Source organism: Haemaphysalis longicornis, unplaced genomic scaffold (assembly GCF_048455015.1).
Source record: "Haemaphysalis longicornis isolate Haplotype H1 unplaced genomic scaffold, Haemaphysalis longicornis Haplotype H1 scaffold_2, whole genome shotgun sequence".
In the NCBI taxonomy this organism is placed as follows: Eukaryota; Metazoa; Arthropoda; class Arachnida; order Ixodida; family Ixodidae; genus Haemaphysalis; species Haemaphysalis longicornis.
Window position 1 is genome coordinate 195,233,627 of NW_027526295.1, and position 13,123 is coordinate 195,246,749.

Below are 13,123 nucleotides of genomic sequence, written 5' to 3' on the forward strand. Positions count from 1 at the left end.
TTCAGGGAGGTCGGTGAGTTTCGTAGTCTCCTTGGAGACAAGGTTCCACGAAAGGATCTGGTGATCATCGCTGCAGGACAGCACCTCATCAGTCGAGCTCCAGGTCACTCCGCTGGCGATTTCACCATGTGTATTCGGAAACTCAATCAAGGAGGTCAAATAAAATGGCGTGAATATGTGTTACATGGCGTGTATATAGCACAGATGTTAACAATTTAAATTAGGTCGTAAAGGTTGCCCGGTCTTAGAGTGAAACAAGACAAATCTATGCATCGAAGCCCAATCATTATCTAATAACAAAGCTTCGAATGCCGTGGAATAAAAAAAAAAGTATAAAAATAAAACGCCAAGATATAGCCCAACTAGAACCTTTAAATGAACAAAAATGTTCCGTTGCCATTTTTTAGGAGGAATTCATGGGGCAAAACGGGTCCGTCGTCGCCTAAGTCACAAGCGCCCAACCAGTAAAATACTGCTCAACTGTCAAAAATGGCTGCACAACAGCACGGGCGTAGTGTGCGTGCATTAAAGACTGCACTTTGACAGCGCCCTGTCAAGTTGCTTGCTAACGCCGCGGTTATCTTAGCAATGGGAACGGAGAAAAAGCGCTCATAGAGAGCACAAATGAGAGTTGGTGGCTTTTACAAGCTTTAGTTGCAGTTGACCAGTACGCCTGTGACATGCACAAGTTTATCTGCCACCGCATCGGCAACGCGCGCTTACAGGTGTAAGACGCAACGACGTCGGCAGAACACGAAGCAGTAGCAAAAAGGATATGTTTGGGCTCTTTTTGAAGATATGTCTTGAACCTCATGTGGGCGCCAGCTGTAGTACTTAGGAGGTGCCTTGAAACTCTGGGTTTCTACCTTTATGGTTCCGACAGTCCCGAACACCGTGGTCCCGACGTTGCCTCTGATTGTTTACGAACCAGAAAAACGTGATCACCTAGCAACGAGAGGCGCTTGGTTGCGATTTCAAATAGGGCTGTCCCTATCCGCACGCCTCGCGCGGATTATTTTTAAAACTGTCCGCACGCCTCGCGCGGATAATTTTTAAAACTGTCCGCACGCCTCGCGCGGATAACTTTCAAAACTGTCCGCACGCCTCGCGCGGATAACTTTTAAAGTTGTCCGCACGCCTCGAGCCCGAATGCAGCGTCGTGTGCCAAGTTTCTTTTTCTTTGAGTTATTATGGACGCCCCAGTTTCTTCCTCTCTCAACTTGGATGCTACCCGCGTGTTACGTTGTTGTGGCCGGTTACTTAACCCAAGTGCAGCGTTGGTCTGCTAACGCTCAGCTTCACGTTGCGTGCTGTCCTGAGCCAGCTCACGGGTGAAGCCGGCGTGCCAAGCCTTCGTCGGACGACGAGAAACGGCGACCACGACGACACCGATCCATCTCCTGAAGAATCCAGGACGAAATTTGCCATCGTTCGTTCTGCACTTCCTCTCCTACAAGTCGCGTTGCCATCAGCAATAACATGCAACAATGTGCCAGAGATCACCACACGAACAAATGCCGTGCTGTGATATGGCGGCGAATACAGTGAGGTGAATATGATTGTGTGCATCGGGGCGTAGAGCTCGACGTACTGCCACATTCGGCTTGTGATTGCGGTGACGGCGTAGTACATGGTAAATGCGCGAATGAGGTGTGTACGTGGTCCAGTGCAGGGTGTGTTCTCTGTGGTATCGCCCTTCATGTCGGCGCATTCGGCGGCTAAGTGCGATGCTTGCACGGGCAGCGACATGGATCAGCGGGAAGCTTAAAGGGGCCATGCAGAAACGCAGGTTTGGTTCATTCGAAAGGTTGCCTCGTTAGATACATACTGACACCATTATTAACGTAAACGTCACTCAAATAAGCTATATAATTATAAAAAAGGGAACGGCCGTGTGACCCACAAGCTCATTTCACGCAGCAGAACCCATGATGTCATACACGCCAGCACTGGGATTGGCTGAGGCCGGCAAAAGCAAGCACAAATTAGGCAGAGCTTATAAGTTTGGGGAACAAGCTATTTGCGCTCAAATTTGGGGCACATTATTTTTATAGAAATAAGAATGGTGGGATAAACGGTGGAAGTTATGAAAGCACATGTAAACGTATAAGTACCGATGCGTACTGCTATTGGTACTGCACGCACTGTGCTTGTTTTAGCTACACTGCACTGCGGCTCTTTGGGGTTGTCTCAGACAACATTGGCCGATTGGTGTAAGCAACGGCGTATTACAGGCCATATTTGTCGAGCGAGCACCATGTGTCACGGAACGATTATTTTCTCCCTTAACAAAAACAAGCCAGATACAAATATGGTCAAAAACAAAGCAAAGGCAGAAAACGGCCCGCTACGGTATGCTGGCACTATCTAGGTTGACTAACGGTAAGCAAGTCTCCGCTTCGCACCAAGTTTAGCTTGAAGACCCACTCTGATGTTGTCGTTGCAGATGTCATTAAAACTCACAGTTTGATGTGAGAATCAAAATTTTAACTTAAATTGATTATTTTGCAGCGAACAAAGCATCGCTTACTTCCGTACAAGCACTGGGGGCACTATAAAACGTGAAATCTTTTGAATAAAATAAACTTGTACCATGTCTGCATAGAAGTGCACCTTCTGCAGCTGCGACTGCCCTACCTGGACTAATTACACCCAGTAACGGCACAAGATGACGGTTTTAACAGATAAGCCATCCGCACTGTCGCAGTGCTTTGGTGTCCGTCTATTTCCTTGTGCAGGAACACACCCAGCTCAGCATTATCATGGACTTTGTAAATGAGAGCAAAAAAGAGCGATGGTCCTCCAGTTGCGAGTGGCCTTGGTGCTATATTCATTTTCACAGTGAGCCTCCTCACGCCTTCCCTTGTGGTGTTTTAGAGCCATTGCTACTATTTCTCTGGCCCACTTTGTGTTGCACACAGAAGCAGCCATTCCACTGAGAGGAGGGTGAATCACCTTTGCAAGCCTCACCCATCCAGACGTGAAGTCACCTGTACTCATTCTCTAAGACGTACGCTGTGCTGTCAATGCTGTAAGCACTGTACAACACAGGATAATGTCTATGCTAGTTCAATCAACACAGTGAAGCGCTTGAGGTAACTGGATGATGCTTTCGAGTCTGCCAGCATATACGGTCGCAGTTCAAGATCTCTATACAGTAGTTGCAAGAGCGCAGCCTGAATGTTTGTAACCACTTTGCCGACCACACTTTCCCTTCGCCTTATGTGAATCCTTGCCAAGTAACTGTCATCAGGTCCTGTTGCCTTCTGTAGCTCAAAAATCTCTGCCCTCTAAATGTCCTGCTACATCTGCTCCCTGCCTTGTACTGTTTCCAGCAGGAGGAAGATTCTCCCACACAAAGGCAGTCTAGACCGGCCGACCTGTGGCTGGGGAGGGTGCTGATCCTTCACTGTGGAACCAAGGCCATTCTTGGCGGTGTGTGCAGTGAAGGTAGTCTATTGATTGTTGGCCTGTGTGAGGGACTGCTGATAGCACTGCATATACTCCACCGTTCCCGCTATCATTACTGTTCACTGCCCTTTCCTTTACCGCCATTTCTACCCTTTGGCTCACTTTCTTCTCAATCCCTTTTAGGTCTCCCTGTTTTTACACTAAAAGGCAACTTGTGAAGGAAGAAAAAAATGGGTAGGAGGAGTAGAAAAAACTTAGAAGCCAAATAGTGTTCAACAGAAGTCGTTATGCGACAACGGCAGGGGTTTTCAATTATCAGTCCTGGACTCTGCGTACTCCCCAACATTTCTTGTTCGCATGTATTCCTGTGGTGTGGAGAATCTTGCGACTACCCGTGGACAACAGGTAAAATGTCACTGTAAAGACCCAGTATATGGCTCAGGAATTAAGTCAACTTAATGCATATAGATGAGACTGAATATTTGTCACTTGAAAAATCTTCATATTCTTCACATTTGGCTCCATGTTAGCTCCTTCTGCACTGGCAGGTTCCAGTGTACCATTTTCGATCAAGTAGCTTGCTGAAAGATACCGAACACTTTCCAATATCAACTTCAGATTAGTTATAGTGCAGGGGGCAGTTTGTAATGCATGCAAAAGCCAGAATGTTTTCATGGCTAAAGCTATGGCTACGTGATAAATCCAGCATGTGTAACATCAGTTGTTAGGCCAGCGGCCGTCCTTATGTTTCTTCTCTCTTCGTTTCGTTTGCACCGATTCCATCCAAAAACACTGTCTAAATGTATGCACAGCTTCATCTAACAACTAGGCCATAAACTACTGTTCAGGCTAACAGCAGCCACCTGGAGTTAACATCTGTGGAAGAGAAGGTGAGGAGCATGATCCACAAAAAAAATTTGAAAACGACATGAGGCTGTTAAAAAAATCTTATTGTGCTCAACTTCTTGCAGAAAAACGTTAGTAGTGCGTGAAAGCGGATTTCAGAGATTAGTTTATCTTCGGCGTTTCCTTCAGTAAAGTTTTACTAAGGCTGCTCTCATTTCACAAGCTGACATCGCAAGTATGGCGAGTTTAGCAACAGCACTGCCTCGACATTGAAATTGTATAATGTAAGGTGTTTCAACTGTGATGATTCCTGCACTCAATAAAATGCAACAATCATGCGCTTAACAATCGCATATCACTCCACATTACTACCCCTCCTTTTGCATAATAACACTAAAAACTACTGCATTCTAATTGTACTTGACATGAATGAAAACAACCTCTGGGCACCTTTCTCTGGCACCGATGTCACCTATTTCCCTTCTCATTACAAAATTATGAACAAGGTAATGGTCCTTTTATAACAGCCTGAAACGAAACTTTGTGTTTAATTTTTCCTTTGTGCTGAGTGAAGAGTGGGTGCTACTAAGCCACCTATGTCGAAAACAGCCCTGGGGAGGTATTCTCGAGTTTTGTCCCTTTTGCATCCCTTTCAAAAGTGTCCCTTTTGGCGAGCCCTGATTGACTAAAAGCCAACAACCAGAAGTGACGTAACGCAAGCGCGGCAAACCTACTGCCAACCTTCTTCCATGCTGCCAATGTCCACCTCTTCACCAGAAGTTACGTCACGATGAAAGGGACGCAAAAGGGACGTTTTCAAAAGGGACAGTTACGAGAATACCGCCTCTATTCTCATCTTACTTGCCCCTGTGAAAAATAAAGGCGATTTAAGGTCACAGGGTAAGCCCTATACTACCCATGCATTTTTGGCCATTTCGAGGTACACTTTTATCGGCATCTACTAAAGGCATCTACATAATGCGTACATGATTTTCTTTCAAATTTGGGGCTGTTTTAACTGTACCAGAATTACTAAAATCACACTAAAATTACAATGTTTACGAATTTCTTTCCGCCAGTATCTAAATTTTGGCTTACTTTACATATTAAAAATTTTGTAACAAGAAAACCAGTGGGTGCATATTTTCAATTCTGGCACAGTAGATGTCACAACATGTAGATGACAGGAAAAAAGTATCGGCCGGTTCTCCTGGAAGATATAGGAAATAATGGTACCTACGTGAAAAACAGTTTTGAGATAATTGAGTTAAAAAATAAGAAATGAGGCGAAAAACCACTTTTTTGCCACAAACACCACTCAAGTCATTTATTTAGTAAGCACCAGCTTCATAATCACCGTCGAAATCATGTTTTCGCTTTTCAGCCAGTCGTCTGTCCTGCCTTGCCTATTTAGTCGGCTGTTGTGCAGCTCTGTTCACAAAGTATCTTTACGAACAGAGTCAACCTCTTTTAGCCACTTGTTGGTGCTGTTGCGCACAGGGTTCATTCCGAATTATTTCGAATGCTGGCTCTTGCACAATGCTACCATCACTGAATGAAAGACCAGCACCCAATGTTGCAATCCTGAGAGGGTGAAGCCCAACAAAGACATTTTTTGGTGCGTGGCTTTGAAGCACAAATGTGGTAAAAACATGATGCACAGTATCTTTGGATTGCCTTGGATGAAACATCAGCTATGCAATGGCTTCCAAGCAACTTCTTAATACAGCTCATTCCAAACTAAGTGTTTTGATCTGGAGCTGGGAGGTTCTTGATGGAAAAAATGACAATAAACACGGAGCACATTCTAAAATCGGACATGGTCACTTTCTACTTGCTCACAGAAAAACTGTTTTTTAGCCAGAAATACAACCTTGGAAAATGTGCATAAGAAGGTGTACTTCCCTAATAGCAAAGACAAAAAAAGTCACTTTTTTAAGAAATTTGGCTTACCCTTTGCCCTTAAAGGACTACTGACATTAAATTTCCAATTTGAGCAACTGTACAAATAGCTTATTGTGTGTATGTAATCTTTCAGAAGTTGGAACTTTACTGTTTCATAAAACAATTTCAATCTTTGCGCATATTCAAAATGCGAAAGACACTTTAAGATATGCGACATCTGATGTACGCCATGGTCACCAAGAGAGAGATAAAGGGGGCTCTGTAATGTGAACTGGTGAGGTCAGCCCTGCTAGTGACAAGGCTTGCTACGCCACATGGGCTTGCAATGCCAGACTACAATGAGTGGTGAATGCTGGACATTAGGGGTACAGCAGGGAGAAGACAAACAAGAAACGTTAAAAACGAGAAACAAGGAAATACTGCTAGCAGAGTCCAGTGCGTAAAAAGTACATTTTAAAGGAAATCATTAATGTAAACTGAATCAAAATACAAAGTAAATACAAAGTAAACGGTGCAAAAAAGGGAAGAACACCAACCCAAGAAAAAGAAATTGATAAACACCACAGCATGAGAGAGTACATATCTTGAGACACTTGCACTGCCTATGGTCTAAAGAGATATGTCCAGTTCAGTCTCGTAGGAAGAAACGAACATTGTGAATAACTTCTCTTTTAATATGTGTGCTGTTTCATGCACGCATAATACAAAAGATTAATGGATACATCCTCTCTAGAAAGAACTCTCAAAGGCACACTGTGATGACTATGATATAATCTCCCTTCTCAAGAGTGAATGTATACATTGGTGGCACAGGTTGGACAAATGGAGAATTTTTGGCTAGGGGTCAACACATATCACATTATGTGACAAAGTGTACAACAGTGGCAGTGTGTTGGTTCTGCACAAGAGAAAAAAACAGCGTAGCTGGAACAACTACAAAGAAAAATGTGACACACCCAGTACTCGTGTGATGAAATGCTTTCCAGTGCCCTCTTTGGCATCATAGCAGACCTTGAGTTGTGTACAATTTTGTTGAGAAGCTTTGTATATCTAAGGCTGCATATTGCGCATGTGCTAGTGCCAGTAGGCAGTGTTCTCCAGCCTGCACCCCACCCTGCCCTGGGAAGCCGCATCTATAAGTCTGAAATGCATAACCCCTTTCCTTCTTTCCCGCCCTGTGTCCACTATATAAATAGGATCCTCCTGCCCCACTTGCCCTACACCCAACTGCCCTTCACACCCCATGAGTATGACCCCTTTACTGGGAGTGCCATCCACCATACCTGCCTAAGCTACCACATCACCTCCTGGAAAGACTGGCTGAATGCGGATCAGATAATGGACGAGAAGTCGATGCAAGAACTTCTGGCAGCCCACTGCCTTTGGGTTAGTGAGGGACTCTGGGAGATTTGCGGACTGGCCGCCTCCTAATGAAGATTAAGAGACAGCCAGCCAGCCTGGACTAGGGATGCCTAGATAGTAGTTTTTTCTCTCTCTCTAGGCATGAATACCACATTTATAATGTTTCGACGCGCTCATAACCGCAGAGCATACAATGTGCCGCTACTCAGAAAGAATGTGGCAATGCTGCATGTTGTTGAAATGCATCAGACTCGCTTCATATAACAGCAGTTTCCATGAAAGCGAGTGCTTTAAAGTGGAGCAGTTGTAATTAAAACCAAATTTTTTTGGCATGAAGTCCACTTTAAGACTGATTTTTTGTACGCAGCGTTTTGGAAGGGTCTTTGGCACCTCACCACATCTAGCATAGCTAGGACATCACGGGCGAGCTATTTGGTAAGTGCAGAACGAACGATGGCAAATTTCGTCCTGGATTCTTCAGGAGATGGATCGGTGTCGTCGTGGTCGCCGTTTCTCGTCGTCCGACGAAGGCTTGGCACGCCGGCTTCACCCGTGAGCTGGCTCAGGACAGCACGCAACGTGAAGCTGAGCGTTAGCAGACCAACGCTGCACTTGGGTTGAGTAACCGGCCACAACAACGTAACACGCGGGTAGCATCCAAGTTGAGAGAGGAAGAAACTGGGGCGTCCATAATAACTCAAAGCAAAAGAAACTTGGCACACGGCGCTGCATTCGGGCTCGAGGCGTGCGGACAATTTTAAAAGTTATCCGCGCGAGGCGTGCGGACAGTTTTGAAAGTTATCCGCGCGAGGCGTGCGGACTGTTTTAAAAATTATCCGCGCGAGGCGTGCGGACAGTTTTAAAAATAATCCGCGCGAGGCGTGCGGATAGGGACAGCCTTCAAATAGAGTGCTTCGATGCCAGCGCTGCTGTACGGCGGAGACGCGCGTAATTTCTCTGTTTCAAACGAGTGCATCAACGTGGAGTGCATGTTACTATTATTTTATAGTTACGTAATAAAAATACAGAAGTTTGCATTATTTTAAAAAGCAAAGGTGTAAAAAATATTCTCAGGCCTTTTCGTTGCTTTTTCTTTGTTAGTAAAATGGATACTAGCGCCAGTGGGTTAGCAGCGGTACGCACCTTCCGTATTTGTGGAGCAAGTTGTGGCGCGAATATTCGTGCGTAGAAAGAAGTACTGTAGAGTGAACTTTGTGAAATAGTACGCAACGCAAACTTTAAAGCGAACAACGTCCAGTCTGACACTTTCGCACTTGTGTTCATGTGCGTCTTCAGGCTGAGTGGGGAGATACTCCTTTATCTATGCCAAAAAAGGCACAGGCGCGCACACACGCACGCACGCACGCACACACACACACACACACACACACACACACACACACACACATAATGTCAGATAAACCTGGATGTACCTAACCTCTCTGTAACGAATTCCTGGATTTAACGAAGTTTTTCAATTCCCTATTGCTAACCCCATTGAGATCATGCGTTTGTGACCTTTATGTAACGAAGGCGTTGCGCAGGTTAACCGTGATGTAACGAAGTTGGTAAGCTGATCAGTCATTTTTTTTGTACAAAATTTACTAGAAAATATGCCATAGAAACTAACTAATTTAGCATATACTAGCACTACTGTAAGTATCCAGCAACAAAAAAAAAAAACAAAAAAAAAACGTCTCGCATGTCCTAAAAACAAAATTTGCCATGGTGATTATGATGGTGAATGGAGCGGCTAGCGCCATCCCGCTGCTCATGTAGCATTCACTTCTGGTTTTGCTTGTGTAGCGTGACACTTTGCCAGGGGCCCCTTGTGACAGACATCTTGCCATGGCGGTCATTTTGTTCTTTTTGTAGAAATATTCCGTGCAATGGAGGGGTCAGGACTCCCCCCTGTGATTTACACCACTGGCGAGCAGTACAGATAACAGCCTATGCATTGCGTGTCAAGCATGCGGCTCTAGAGCCAAAAAAAAAACAACAACACTTGTGCACCCTAATAAAAATTACGAGGTCACAAGTACTAGTATTAGGGAATGCGAAACCATTGGTGTGCATGCAAGTGCCGAACATGCCCTTTTATTATCACCCTTTCCCACTTCGCGCATTTTTCTTGACACCCTTTACCCTACTCTCGTTCCCCAATCCGCCATCCTTGTTATTAACAGCAGAGCTGTTTAGGCTGTCACAAATAAATCATCTCCATCCGACAGCAGAGGCCAGTGGAGCCGTCGACCAAGGGTACCACCCCTGCTGTCCGTGTCGGAAACTGTAGTATGTGGCACAAGACCCAAGTGGAGTGCCACCCAAACACTAAAATATATATATATATATAAACATTTTATCTCCTTCTCCGAGTACACGTGAATGCGTGCCTCGCGGCGACTGGCCGGCGTTGTCCAGACTTGCGCGTGGGCTTGTGCCACATATGGAGCCCCCAGCGACCGGTGCACAAGCTTGCCGCGTCGAAGACGATGACGTAGAATAATCTGCTACTGAACAAAGCACTGTATATGCTTCAATGGTATTTGCTTTAGAGGGCCGTCCAAAACGGCTTTGCACTGCTGGGGTCCAGCTGCTCCCTCTCTACTGGTATCCGCTGTCAGTGTGGGGAGAAGGTAGGTCAACCCCTAGCTCTGCTGTTCTTCCAGCCTTGCACCAGTAGTGCAAGTTGCGCCAATTTTTATAGTAAAGCTTCTTGAATTCAGTTTTCCCACGTTCGCCCTGGTCGTGCGCCTTTAGTTAGGATAGTGTGCATCATTTTTATTTTTGTAGTGCGTGGAGCAGGTCAGGCTAATATCTTTTTGTGGTTGTTTTTATCCCGCCCCCGTCAAACTCATTTTTTGACCAAGCGTGCGTCCTCAACTTCATTTTTTAAATTTGCTCTTTTAAAAAACAATCCAAGGTGCATTTTTCAAAGAATGTTGGTATCTTCGTTATGCACCTCAATTTTTCCTGGGGCTTCCTCTGCACTGAACAATGTTAACTCGTATACAGCAGTTTTACTAGTTTGGAATGGTCTTACCTATTTTGTGCCCGGCATACTTTCACCTGTTCCTTGTTCTTTGTGCTGTCGAACATCTCGTGGGCCATCCCTTGGTCATGCCGCTGTATTCACGGCCTACCAAAAGTTAACCTGCTTTCCCATTAAAATGTAAGCATTGTTCTACACTCTACGCATACAATTAGGTGGCTGACAAGGATCATACAAACAGTATACGAAAGAGATGAATAGAAGAACAGAGGGCATGGCTGTATCCCTGAATTTGTCATCACATAACCATCAAGTTTGTGCACAAATATCACACAAGGGAAATAGTTGATGCTGTTTCCATTCACAGACATTCTGAAACATGCACAAGCACGCCATCAACAGCACTGCCTGATTGCGTGTATGTATGTATGTGTTTATGGCACAAGGGCATCGAGGCCAAAGAGCCATGTCAGAGTGTGTGGTCTTTCAGTCAGTAAAATACAATTTGGAAGGATGTGAGAAGGCTAAAAACTAAATCATTGGCGTGGGGTGTAAAAGGCCCTCAGTCTAAAACGGTGTCAAAAATTGTAATGATCCTAGCGTATACATACTATGTTGGAATTACACGCGGTAGGTAATAAGTTTCAAAAATCCGGTTTCTTGAACGCAAGTTAAAAGGCGATTCGTGGGAAACATAGGTTCATTTGCAAAAAAACAGCTAGGGTGTAGGGGCATGGCATATCTATAAATCTTGGGAAAGTGGCAGCATCTTGCGTCTTCAAATCCTGAACATTCAATTAAGATATGGAGAACTGAGCCGTCCTCCACATCTAATGCGTACTGGATGTTTGGTACTTTTTAATAGGTAAGACTGAGTACGATACATGTGGCCAATTCTCAGTCTGCACATAGATATTTCAGTGAATCTGTTTTGTTTCTCTGCAGTATGTCGACCCAACTGTGGTTTTATTAAATTTGATTTGTTAAGGATTTGTTCATCCCATTCCTGTTGCCACTGTTGCTGGAGTTTTCTTCATAGAAGTGGCTTCACATCCTGGTATGGGACCTGCGATGTCTAAGCCACTTCGGAGTGCGGCCTTACCAGCCACTCAATCATGGGGTTGGTGTTTTCTGGACAATACGCGACGATGTCTGTATGCCCCTTTCTTGTGTTTCCGTGTTCTTTTCTGTCTGAATAAAACACTCAATTGTTAGTCGACGCTTGTCCTGTGTTCATCTGTTCTTCGTATAGTCTTTTGTGCCATTCATGTACGATTCTGATCCAACTGGCCCAATTTTTCCCCTTGCTGCCAGCAACATTTCTCCACAAAGTTGTGAGCGCGAGTTCGATTGCTGCACAAGACTTGCACACTAGAGGCCACTCTTTCATGATCCACCGAAACAAAAAAAGTTTACATCAGTTTTACAGCTAGAGTAAGAGATACAAACCACCTCACTACCTAGAAATAAAACTGGTGAGGTATCAACACGATTCATAATTTCCCTGCCCTCCTTTCGAGAACCCACAAGCACCGGTGGCCGGCAACTGCATGTCCAATATTGATAATGGGCATCTGCTTGAAACATCCCTCCCTTTTCACTCGTATGCTTTCATCAAGGGTAAAAATTCTATATTTGCCTATTAGTGGGTATTCCCTTAGCCTAACCATAACCTCACGTCGTCGAAGGGAGCCTACAGTCCACAGAAATTAAACCTGCTGCTGCAAGATGACGACGGGATAGCAAAGCAGATGACTACAATTGGGAAAAATGAAGCTATGTGCGAATATTGAGCACAGCACAGGGACTCCTCACTGACGAGAGGTTGCTCCCCTGAAAGCTTGCCAGGTCATTACCGAAAACTAAAAAACAAGATTTCGCCGTGGCAAAATTCACGACAGTCAGAACACTGCAAGTATTTCATAGCAAAGATACATATTTTTTAAATGTATCTCTGAGCAGAAATTGATTGATTGTGGGGTTTAACGCGCCGACGCAACGCAGGCGATGAGGCGCGCCGTAGTGGAAGGCTCCGGATTAATTTTGACCACCTGGGGATCTTTAACGTGCGCCGAAATCTCGTACACACGGGCGTTTTTGCTTTTCGCCTCTCTGAGCAGAAATACCTAGTTGAAAGCATATTTGAGACACTGTTTGAATCTTATTACTACTGTACCTGCATTTATGTTCTCTTCCACTACGCCGACATCGATATATATTAAAGGGGCCTTCCACTATTTTTATACAGTGATAGCTTTTCTTGTGGATTCGAAACTGTGGCATCTGTGGCTGCAGTGGACCATGCCAGCATCGAACAGGCAAAAAAAAACACACACACACACAAAAACAACCATCAGTGTCAAACTTGTTTACTTAGAAAAATAAGTATACGTACATGTATGTATAACTGCATGAAAATAAGTATATATACATATATATATATATATCTGGGTAACATATCAGGCAGCAAATCTCACTGTGCTGCTTGCCACATGAAGCAAACAATGCAGCATGTTAACACAACCTGTAAGCAAAACACAATTTAAGTATCTTAACAGATCAAAGCTGCAGCAATTTTTATCACCGGATCATTAATACGCGTGATGT